At 35.4% G+C, this 12,847-nt stretch overlaps 1 protein-coding gene across 5 annotated transcripts in view; it reads right to left on the bottom strand.

The window, feature by feature from the left end:
• The window catches only part of LOC129247787 (protein O-mannosyl-transferase TMTC2), a 251,280-nt gene that overhangs the window by 184,215 nt on the left and 54,218 nt on the right, over nt 1-12,847 (bottom strand). For 2 of the 5 annotated variants that reach the window (XM_054887093.1, XM_054887094.1), the window contains exon 2: nt 4,306-5,211. The gene's annotated coding sequence lies outside the window, so the exon portion shown is untranslated. The remainder of the gene's footprint in view (nt 1-4,305; nt 5,212-12,847) is intronic. The other 3 variants (XM_054887095.1, XM_054887097.1, XM_054887098.1) reach the window with 3 other exon arrangements.

The following is a 12,847-nucleotide window of genomic DNA, read 5'->3' as shown; positions in this document are numbered from 1 at the left end:
TAATACAAATAGTAATATTGTTGGAATGAATTTTTTTATAATCTAGTAGATAAATTCATGGTATTTATTTTTTGAATATAATATCCGGCACAGGTATGTCCGGCGCGGCTGCGATTTATATGGTCCATTTGGTTAGTCCAATTTGGCTGTCTAGCGTTAAAGCTAAATACACACCAGGCAACCGTTGAAGCAACGGTTGCAGCAACGTGTTGCCTTTGTTTAAGAAACACGTTGCGACCGTTGCTTCAATCTCAGTATTGTGTATAACTGTGGTGCAGGAAAGATACAAGCGGAAGATACGTAAAATTAAATTTTTTAAATGATCGACGAAGTACGTAAAATTACTTCTCTTATTATAATTGACGAACTTTTGTACGAAAATGAGGAAGAAGAGATGCAACAAAAGAAGAGAAAAAAAATGTGGTCCAAAAATTGGCTTTTAAAAAAAATCGAATTTTCGAACGAGAGGCTGCTGAAAGAACTGAAGGAAAATGAGCCAGCGGACTATAAAAATTACATGAGGATGGACGAAGCCCTGTTTAGAAAATTGTTGGAATTCGTAAAGGCCAAAATAACGAAACAAGGTACCATAATGAGAGAGGCAATATCAGCAGAAATTAGACTGGCAATAACTTTGCAGTATCTTGCAACAGGAAACGCTTTTGCGGACTTGAAATTTTTATCAATTTTATTGTATTCATTTTTTAATTGTTCGTATGCTTTTTTTCTAAAATTTTTGTTTTTATATTTTTCACTACTTATATCCCACAGCTCTCATGGCCGAGTTGCTGCAACGGTTGCCTGGTGTGTATTTAGCTTAATGGTGGATTAAATATTGCAATATATCGATTGCTAAGCGTGCTGTATGACAAGATGCGGCGTCTTGTTGGAACGAAATATCGTCGATGTTTGACTGATTAATTTTATGAAAAAAAACCCATCAGCATGGCTGTAAACTATTAAAATTATTCCCTGCGCATGGCAAAAAGAAAAAAAGCCATATCAATAATAATATCGGTGGGTTTATCGAAAATTCTGCTCCTCGAAATGTCAAACAAGTACACGGCAGCTTTAATTAAAATTTTTTGTGCAACTTTTGCCTAGCCTAATGTGCATTTATGCGTACCATTCCAATCAAGCACGTAGGAGCGGATGGGTATGGTGGTTTCACTGACGGTAGCACCCGATAACTTTTTAATATCGGTAATAAAACGTTAGTAAAACACTCAAGATAATTCTAATTAGTTTTATTTACTCAAATACGAGCATTGCCAATAATAAAGCAAGCGACTGGCATTCTGCTTGCAATGCCCTGCACAACAGCAACAGTAAAGAGGCGAAAGCATATGGAAAGATGCTAAGCCATTTTATTTTATTAAATATTTTTATAGGTTTTTGTAAGTTAAGTGCGCCTAGCAAGCTAATGAAGAGAAGCGGATTGGACTGGAAGAACACATCCCAGATGCATTCGCGGCAAGTTCCATAAGGCTAGCATTTGAAATAAAATGTATACTGGTGTCGAATCAAACGTACATTTTGCCAAGTAATTCCTTACGGAGTGAAAAAATACGGTACATAGAAATTCCACTTTAGTAGGAAATTCTTTGAAGAGTATTATTTGCAGTGTACACTTTGTAAGGACCTTAAAGTCACATAAATGAAAGAAAAATCCAGGATATTGGTTATATTTATAGCACTCTCCTGCCGTGGCCTTCAAACGGCTTTGTGAGTTCAAAATCTACTATCGAATTCAAGCTCGCATCTTTATTCATACTGCAGGTTCGATGTTTAATTCCAATTCGCCTATGACAAAAGTAATTCGTGTATGAACAAATTTAACAAAAATGCAGTAAGCACGTGAAGTATAAAATAGCGACGACGCGTAATTATTTTGCCACGGAAATTTCAGGAATTTTTAATATTAAATTTTTCCATAGTTGACCACCGCTTGTACATTTGGCGCCGTTTCTAATTATTCGTCCACCGCCTCTCGCTTCAAGTGTCCTCACTGTTTTTAATCTGCGTTAAATTTTTTGAAATTTGTTCTTCTAATTTGATGTACATTGGGTCATCTCCCGCTTCCAAGCACAAGTGGATTTTTTTTGTGCTATATGTATTTGGCCTTAACGCGGCTTTTGTTTTCACTTCACTTTTGTTGCATTTCTGTGCGTGCCTAGAATTGACAAATTATGGCACGAACGGCGAAAGACAGGAATTTGTCTTTCTATTAAAAGTTTGAGTATACACATACATATAATATGACAGAGCTTAGTCGAAGGCGACTACATACTTAGCTTCTCTATTGACTTATTGCATAGTCGAGAAGCACTCTTACATATAAAGAGGGAAACGGGATTCCGTGAGCAGCTATGGCAGAAGGTTAGTACTGCCGTTGAATAAAACATTAACAGAACATGAACAGTTCAGCAAATTGTGCGCAATGTTTTTTCTTTATTACTATTCTTGGTTGTTCTTTAAATGTTTACACAGCCTCGAAGCGTTGGAAATTTTCATTTTTTACGCCATTATTGAAAAAGTTTGAACCGAAACCGTGAACGTCAAACATAGCAACAGTAGAAGCCTGCATGAGTAGTCGGTTAGGTCAAATAAAAAAAAAACGCACATTTATACTAGGCGCGTACATACAACCAGATCTAAGTTAACGGTTGGTTGACGGAAAGTTCAAGTAAAAGTGTATCTGCCTATTCATTGATTTGCCGTAACGTATATAGGTATAAGTACATACATATAGCATGCACTTGTACATATCCATATGTGTATATGAATATACGAGAGTATATTATATAATTGGTGCATAAATACTTTATTGAGTGTTTGACCAAGCTGCTCCTCCAATTTGTGTGTGCATCTTAGTGCTATTCCCCAACTAGATGGGCCTACAGTTTTATGCCGTTTCCGAACGACAGACGATTTTTTTACAGAAATATACTGCGTGCGGAAAGGCGATCGATATAGAAAACATATTTTCAATTTTTTTCTTCGCGTCCACAGTGGATTTCGAATCCGTGCACTACCGACTGGTATTGGTGCACAAAGTTATTCGGCAACGACGGCCACCACATACCTGCCCATACTTAATTGTATTGAACGTACTGTGTATATGTATTGGGTTTGGGAATAAATTCATAGCATTTTTATATTTTGTTATATTTTACAACGATTTGTTTGTTATTTGGCAAATAGTGAGTATTCATTCGGTAGAATTCATTCTGCTCTACAAAACTATGTTAATTGTATATTTGAGTTATTTACTTTGCACAAGTCGTCAAAGCCACACCCCAATGGGAGGCCCTTCAGCATCCGCCGTATTCTCCGGACCTTGCACCGATCGATTACCATCTTTTCCGCTCCCTGTCAAACCATATGGAGGGCGTTCGCTTCGATTAAAAAAAAGAGGTCCTTAAAAACTGGCTCAACAAATTCTTTGACACCAGACTAGGTCGGGAGGTGGGAAGAGGTTGTAAACAGTAACTACGAATATATAATTTATTGACTTATTGATATGATTATTGTTTTTTGCTTAAATAAAAGTATTCGGTAAAAACGCTACGAACTTATTCCCCAACCTTATACTTTTGGACCGCTCTCTGCATAAGTTTGTACAACGAATTTTTTAAGGTTTCAATGGTAAAAATAAAAATAGGTAATTGGCGCGTACACTTGGGTTAGGTGTTTGGCCGAGCTTCTCCACCTATTTGTGGTGTGATGTTGTGCCACAAATGGAGGCACCTACAGTTTTAAGCCGACTCCGAACGGCAAATTATTGTCCATTGCCTGCCGAGGGGCCACCGCTATTAGAAACATCATTTTCAATTATTTGATGTGCGCGCATAGGCACTCTAGAATGGCAGTCTCACAACAACCCATTCGGCTACGTCGGCCCGTTATTACTTTGTTATTATATCAGTTAAAAATGCAATGGCTATAATTTATTTAAGAAGCGTTTGCCTCCCGTTTTCAGTCACTAAAAAAATTTAAAATAAACACCAACTGTATGCCAAATACCTTTCAAAATAAATTAAATTTTAATTCAATTAAAGTTTTATCGTTTTTCATTCGATTTAATATTTATTTTGGCATTATTCCACGTTGCACATTAATGTATACATTAATAGGTTAACTTTAAAGCTCCTAAAACCCCACTAATTTAATTGGATTTGAAAAACCTGACGAGTAAATGAATTCATACATGCACACACGCATACCAATTATGTTAGCAGATCCACAAATACTTACATACTTACATATACATATCAATAAATATATTTGAGAGTATGTACTTACATTGGTTTGTTCGTCCAGTGCTCATATATGTATGTGGGTTCGGCTTTGCTGTCATTTTGTTCCGAAAACTTTTTATGCTGGACTTAAAATGGCTTTGAATATTTTATATTTGTCAAAGTAAGCCGGTATTAGTTGCAGCTGTTGTCCTTGTTATTATTAATATATAATTATGGCTTTTAGATAAAAATACATACCAACATTTTGCGGTTGCTATTTGTTGCTATATTTTGTATTTGTCGTATTCGAATTCAGACTCGTAATCACATCAAATTTCTACGCTTGACCGCTTGCATTTAGCACGTGTGTCTAAGTGTTCATCTTGTTTGTGTGCCAGCAGGCGGGTGTTCACGTGTGCGTTCAGGCGTAAGTGTGTGTGAATATTTCAGCTTTCCCATATATACCCTGCTATTTGAATTATCAATTCGAATTATTGGCATTGGGAATTAACAGGAAACTGTATATAAATTATTAACATACGAATCCTGCTGTGTTACAACGTCGGTATTGTTGCTCATGTTGTAGTTGCTGTTATTGCTGCAGCTCAGCGTATCATATATAGGCACCAACTTGCGGTTGCAACTTCACGAACAGTAAATTTTAATTTCTGGCCATTTTATATATTTTTCAACGGTATCAAATGTTGTTTATTTACAATATCTACTCATTTAATATGATTTTCATTATCATTTGTATTGGAGATATATGGTAACATGTTACATAACTGCATTTGTATTATGTTTGGTACGCCGATATACACATATTTAATCAATATAAAATGTTCAACTAAATTTCATATTTACACACATAAAATTATAATGCTTTTTAAATTCTGGCTTTTCTTTGGGGATTATTGAAGATTTTTGGTTATTCTGGCTTCACGTCTCTTATTATGGAAACTCTATTGCGCTGAAATAAGAAAAAAGTAAATAAAATTATAAAACAGTGGGAATTACATAAAGTTTAACACTAAAGAAGCATATGTGGGTATTTATAAGTATACAGAAGTCAGACCAACTATTACACTGCGTTACAAAAACGAACTTTTTTTCTGTCCTATGAACCAAATATACTTTTTCGGAAAGGGGAGAAAAAATAAAAATCACGTGTATCGGCAATTTTCATGTACACCCTGAATTTTTTTTTATGTATAAAATATAGAGCTCGTAGTCCGGCTGTGTGAAAAACTTTGGATAAATTTTTAACCCTTTTTCCGTGATCCAATCGCGCTGAATTTCTGCAGGCAGACTCGTGGAAATGTTTTTATTATGTAAAATTAAAAAAAAAATTTTATCAATTCTCAGATTTTCTTGAATTTTTTTTTTTCTAAAAAAAAATTTTTTTCTAAATTTTCGACATAACTTGAATGGACTCCAAATTTTTAAACAACTTATTAATATATAATTTATTGTTTCATACAACACACTGTGCCGTTTGCGTATTTGTTACAGTTCCGGAAGTTCCGATCATCTGACAGTTGCGCTACTAGGATACGTATACCTTGACAATTATTTTAAGTTCTGTTGCGCGAAAACGTCTTCCTGTATATTTCATCTTACGAAAAATGCAGTGCCCGACTCGAAATAACTTTTGTTACGTTTGTGGCTTATTCACACCAAGTAAAAATTTTAAAAATATTACGAAAACAGTAGTTAATTCGTTTCAGAAAATATTCAAGACTGCGTATGTTCCTTACTTGTGGTATACTCCGGAAGTCGTGTGCGACTATTGCTATAGAAATTTATGCAAGGTTACTGATGGAAGGTCAACAATAAAGTACTTTGTACCAACAATTTGGCTACCACGTACGGAGCACTGCAGTGAACTGTGCTACTTTTGCGTAACTTTTACTCAAACTAAAGGGTACCAATACTTTCGCCGCAACAAAATTCGCTACGCTAATGTAGAATCGGTTATTCCAGCGGTTCTGTACTCACCAGAAGAACGTATAGCGGCTTCAATGGAGATTTTTGATGATGTTCCCGAATTAAGAGATGGAGAACCAACAGTAGCACCAACAATGCTATCAACATTGCTTGCATCGAATGCGAGATGCGGGGAACCAAAAGTATCGGAATTTGTACCAACACCCAGTGAACTTGGGACTGCAGTGCCGCATTTAGTAACGCAAGCCGACTTCAATGACCTTGTACGAGAAGGAAATTTGTCAAAGAGAACAGCCGAACTCTTTGCATCACGCTTTAAGCGTGGCGGCTATTGAAAAGCGCTTTAAAGGACAAGATATTACGCATATGCTTGGCGAATACTCTTGGTATATTTGTCGCGATACTGACACAAATGTTTACAAACGCAAAAATAAAAGGCCTAAGTTTCTTTAAAAGCATTAAATTTTTTAATGTAACAATTTTTAATATTAAATTAATAAAAAAATTCGGGGTTTTATATCTCTATTGTAATGCGGAGTGAAATACCTTTCTTTTGATAACCACATCGGCATATCTCATGCAATTTTTTTTTTTAATTTTGAACAGGTGGCAACCCTATGAAACATTGTCATGGATTGGATGGTTGAAAATTTCTATGACTTATGTGGTCCCCCGTACCTTAACCCCCTCGATCACTACATATGCGGTGAAGTTGAGGGTGAAACCAATAAGCATCCTCATAACACCATTTCTTCCCTGAAAGCTGCAAATAATACCGTCATGTTCAATATGAATAAGGACCAGTCGGGCATGCACTCGTTTCTGGACCGGGATCGAGGAGGTTATTACAGATAATGAACATTTTATTGAATGTTTTTATAGATATATAATAATTCAATGTTGTGTAAAAAATTCGTGAAGTTTGATTAAAATTTGTACAACATAAAAGATAATTAGTTTTACCCTCAAGTCGGCCTCAAATACGGTACGCACCCTGTATAATGGGAAATAAAATTGTTTATTCGAATTATTCTACCTAGCCCGTTAATAACAATTTAACTCAGTAATATGAATAATTTTTAACTGCATTAGCATTTTTCTTTAAAATAATTTTGCAATAATATTTGTTCAAGGAAGTTTTAAAATTTCTCAAAATGAACTATATATCCAATGAACTATAAACTATATTGCACAATTAATAAATTTTTAAATACAGTTTTTATACTTCGACGAACCACAGTACCAGTCACAACACTTTCTAAGCGAGTAAGGAATGCGTTGTTGTGTTAAATGCTGTTCCCAATATGGTCAGTTTTCATTCTTAAATTATTGTAATTTGGATACATACATCTCAGATGGAATTTTAGCTTTTAAGTCCTCATCTCAGACTGATATGGAAAAACTTTCAGTACTTTTCTTTAAGAAGTGTCTCATCATTGCAACTGCACTAGAAATTACCTTTAATAAATCACTTACAGCCGGAAACTTCATTAATGATTGGAAAGTGACAAAGATTGGAGAATATCTTTAAAATTGGCAATAACAATGATGAGCGTAACTATAGACCCATTTCAAAGCTGAGATAAGTCTAATATCTTCAACCAGCGTGGTTTTGTAACAAGTAGGTCCACTGTTTCCAACCTGGTCATTTTTAGTGAATATAATGTTGAATTATTTTCGTTTGGACTTCAAATTGATTGCATGTACACTGATTTCTCCAAGGCCTGGCATAATTCCTTTGTGTAAACTGGGCTTCCTTGGCTTTTCTTCGGTGTTACTTCTATGGTTAAAATCTTATCTTAAAGGAGTTGTCTAGAGAGTGAATCTTCTGAAGGTACCTCAAGGCACTTCTTCTTTTCTTCAATTCATTTTCACTTCTGGGGTACCTCAAGGCAGTGTGTTGAGTACACTTCGTTTTGTCTTATTTGTGAATGATATTAGCAGATGCTGTTCACTTGCAGGCACCTATTATATGCAGACAACCTGAAAATGTTTGCAATAAGAAGCCCAGAGTTCTTGGAGTAATTTTTTTATACTAATTTTTCATTCTCAAGTCATATCAATTATATTATCTCAAAATTAATATTATTAGGCGTAATAGTTCAAACTTCGCAGACACTTAAATAAATAAATAATTGGCGCGTACACTTCTGTTAGGTGTTTGGCCGAGCTCCTCCTCCTATTTGTGGTGTGCGTCTTGATGTTGTTCCACAAATGGAGGGACCTACAGTTTCAAGCCGACTCCGAACGGCAGACATTTTTATGAGGAGCTTTTTCATGGCAGAAATACACTCGGAGGTTTGCCATTGCCTGCCGAGGGGCGACCGCTATAAGAAAAATGTTTTTATTAATTTTGCTTTCACCGAGATTCGAACCAACGACCTCTCAGTGAATTCCGAATGGTAATCACGCACCAACCCATTCGGCTACGGCGGCCGCAGACACTTACACGATGAAATTATTATTCACGGCATTTGTTCGATTCTTTGCTACCACAAGTAGTACTGGTACAAAAGATGTTTCTTAAATATCCGTTAGCATCTTTAAACTTTTCTGTTTCATTTTTCTCATAACTGCCCTAGAATATTTTTAAATAATACTGTAATACCAATGATTACCACGGTGACATATTTATGAATGTATTTAGATCGACGCCTTACTTGGAAATCCCATATTAAGGCCAAACAACAGCAGCTTAAAAATAAAACCAGCGAATGCACTGGCTGCTTGGTCGCAAATCTCAGCTTAGTTTAGAAAACAAAATAAGACTATATAAAGCTATTTTAAAGCCTGTATGGACCTACGGTATACAGCTTTGGGGAACTGCTAGCAAATCGAATATAGAAATCCTGCAACGCTACCAATCAAAAACTTTGCGTGCTCTTGTTAACGCCCCTTGGTTTGTCACAAATGAAGCAATACACAACGACTTAGATATCTCATTTGTAAAGAGTGAAATTCCAAACTATTCTAACAGATATCTGGGACGGCTGTCAAACCATGTAAATACGAATGCTATATTCTTATTAGACTCAAGTAATGAAACAATACGACTGAAGCGTAATCATATCTTAGACTTGCCATTTCTCTAATTTTGCTGAATTAAATTATTTATTCAACACTAAATAAAAAAACCAAAATATATAAGTTCCTATATGAAAATAAGCAACTCATTAGTACAAATGAAATTTAATACATTTAAGATATAAGATTTGAACAAATATCGTAATTTTATATGTAGTTTTGCATTTGTGCAAATACTACCGCTGCTATTAGATTATAAGACCTAATTTGCTGAATATCATTGTATTAAGATAGATTGCAAATCAAATATTTACACAAAACAATTTTTCTCATATAGCTCACGCTTGTTATTAACTGGCACTTGACATTTCGGCGAGAACTTTACGAAGCTCTTACTCTTTTTATCGCAAGATATTCAAAACGAATTTCGAGTTCAATGCACCTATTGCTCGGACTCTTCGCGAATTTAATGATATCTCGAATTCCATAGCGTTCGATTTTATAATAACTAAAAACCAATTCTCTTCTTTGTTCAGTGCATCCTTTAATTCGCTAATATAAGAATTATAGTTTTGATCAAGTTGAAGTTTAGCTTAGTTCGTTTTATTTGTTATTTTATTAATAAATGTTTTTATTAGCACTAAATCGATAGTCAGTAAGCACTTTTGTGTGTCTTGAATAAAGTTAAATAAATGAATAAAATGTAAATTTGATGTCGTAATTCAAGAAGTCAGACGAAGTAATTGGCACTGCCTTGAAAACATGCAAAAAAACAAAAATTATTGCTCATTTAATAAGTTTTTTAATGAGGAATGTTTTAAACTCGGCAACGGAACTCCCGGAATGTTAGAATACTGAAAGCACATTTTGTGCTACACTTTGAATTGCTCACTCTTTTCGAGAGGGAATTTGAATGATTTCCACGTGTTACTATTTTTGGTGGAATAGTAAACAAAAAATATTTGCCCCAATACCAATTTAGGCCAGTTAATGTCGTTTTCCACATACATATATGAAATATTGATCCACACACATACAATATATATATATATATATACATACATATGCCAAATATGCACGCACATATATGAACACCAAATTGGCCGCCACAAATATTTCTTTCCGTCATCACTGCGCGCAACTAATGAAACCGATGCTTTATTTATTTTGTGGCGAACACAGGTCAAAAGTATTAACATTCGTTCCGAACATAAACAAGGAAAATAGTATTGGGTGCAATATAAATAAGTTGAATTGAATCAATATGACTACAAATGGCCAAGGCGACTACATCATTCCAAATAAGCTCGTATAAAAATTAGTCCTAAACACTAGAGAACGACCGAACTGCGAACTGCGACCACGAACGGCCAGATTTACTCGTATAGGCCTCGGCAAATAAAAAGCCACTCTTTGGCCGAATATTTCTTTAAATCAAATCTTTTTGCGGAATTTCTCAGTGCAAAGTTTTTAAGCCATTCGGATATTAATATAAGCATTAAAATTTTCTCCGCCATATCGAATGTTGGAGGTTCAGTTCTATTGCAGTTTGACATGGACATACTTTATTCGTGGTGCGTGGAAAGTCTTTTATATTCGAAGATAGACAAAAAATACTTTCAAGTAGTTTTTTCAAGAAAATAAAATAACACAGATTTTACCTACCTCGGCGTCTAAATTGAAAACTGCGGACCAAATAAAAGATCTAGGATTATTTTTCGACACTTTGTCTAAGATAGTTGTAAACATTTCTCAGATCCCTATACCCTCAAACAGTTGTACATAGCATTTGTTAGGACCCGTTTCGAATGTGCCTCTTTCATCTGGCAGCCCTTCTAAGTTTTTATAAAATTTGCCTTCATACTATTGTCGATGTCAGGTTTTGAATTTCACATAAGTACACAATAGAATAACACATTTTCACAAACATACCTAAGTATGTATTATAAGGCCAAATTTATGTGATTAGAACTTATACACCTTTTTTCCTTCCTTATTAATAACAATAATATATTTTTTAAAATTCATTGCTCTTGAAAACATTCAGTTCGGTATAGATTGGGTCTAAACGTTTGATACTAAACTAAATTAATGCATACAATGCCTATGTTTTTATTGTGGAAAGCATTAAACATCCATTAAACTATCCGCATTTAACTTTATAACAGCGCGTACTTTGTTCACGATAGATAAATATAGTATCTAACAACATAACGGAATCGAGTTAGATATAGACATATATATGTATATGAACTAAAATGCGCAGAATGATGACAATAGTGCTTCCGTCCGTCTACCAGTGCGCACGATATCGCGAGCAAAAATTTATGTATTTATCTCAATGAAACTCTTAATCTATCTCCATACAATTCATTCAAAAATGCAGTTGTTTGAGCCGATGTGTGATAGCTCGCATTGAAGAGAGATCCGTCTTTGGCGATTGGTTTTCCTAATTTCTTGGAAGATAATTGACAACCAAATGGTTGTGTACCACTCAGAATTTACTGTTCTGCGTTGTTCTAGTGGTACGGTTGCGACATATCCAGTTTTTCCGAAGAAACAGGCGACCATTTGCTTGGAAGTGCTTCGTGCGCGAACAACTTTTTTTGGATTTGGCTCATCTTGAAACACCCATACAGTCGACTGCTGTTGACTTTCGGGCTCATACGCGTAAATCCATGATTCATCACCTGTCACGATGTCATAGACGTGTTTCGAGGCCCCGCGATCGTATTTTTTGAGCATTTCCTTCGACCAATCGACACGAGCCTTTTTTTGAGCGATTGACAAATTGTGTGGGACCCAACGCGAACAAATTTTTTTTACAGTCAAATATTTATGCAATATTGAATGTATGCTGGTCCCACTAATGCCTAAGATTGTCTCAATCTCACGATAGGTCACATGACGATCTTGCAATATCAGTTCGCGCACAGCATCAATGGTTTTCGGGACAACAACTGATGTTGGACGACCTTCACGAAATCCGTCTTGGATTGAACTACTACCACGATTGAATTCACCATACCATCGATAAACACTGGTCCTTGATGGAGCTTCATCGCCAAAAAATGAATTAAGTTCATCCATGCAATGCTGCTGAGTTAATCCACGTCGAAAGTTGTAAAAAATAATCGCACGAAAATGTTCACGATTTAATTCCATTTTTGGACCGGGATGAATCTTTTAAGTTACTATAAACAACACAAATAGCGCTGGTATTTCAAAACGTTCTGAGCACGTAAAAGCCAAAAGATGTCAAACTTTGCGATACAGCTGTCAGTTGCCAGATTACAACACCAGGGTTGCCAAATCCCGACATATAAAAGGCACCCCTCGTATTAAGCTTAGTACTGAAAATAAGCGAAATCGGCCAATGCCCATGTTTCCCTTCCAAATAATTGTAGTTTTCGAAATAGAAAAATGTTATATTTCTGATACAAATACAACAAAATCGCTAAAATTGTGTACGAATGATTTGGTTTCATAATGCGACGGAAGAAAAATTTTTTAAAACGGCCAGTGTCAGACCTACCTTAGAGTAGATGCGTGTACTTCAACTCGCCCAAACTTGGTAGATGGCCGCCGGTGAAGAACCAAAATGAAGAAAAAGTTTTTTCTAAAACCGTTGGCCC

The sequence above is a fragment of the Anastrepha obliqua genome, chromosome 5 (genome assembly GCF_027943255.1).
Source record: "Anastrepha obliqua isolate idAnaObli1 chromosome 5, idAnaObli1_1.0, whole genome shotgun sequence".
Taxonomy (NCBI): Eukaryota; Metazoa; Arthropoda; class Insecta; order Diptera; family Tephritidae; genus Anastrepha; species Anastrepha obliqua.
Note: the sequence above shows the minus strand (reverse complement) of the source record. Positions and strands in the feature narration are given on the sequence as shown.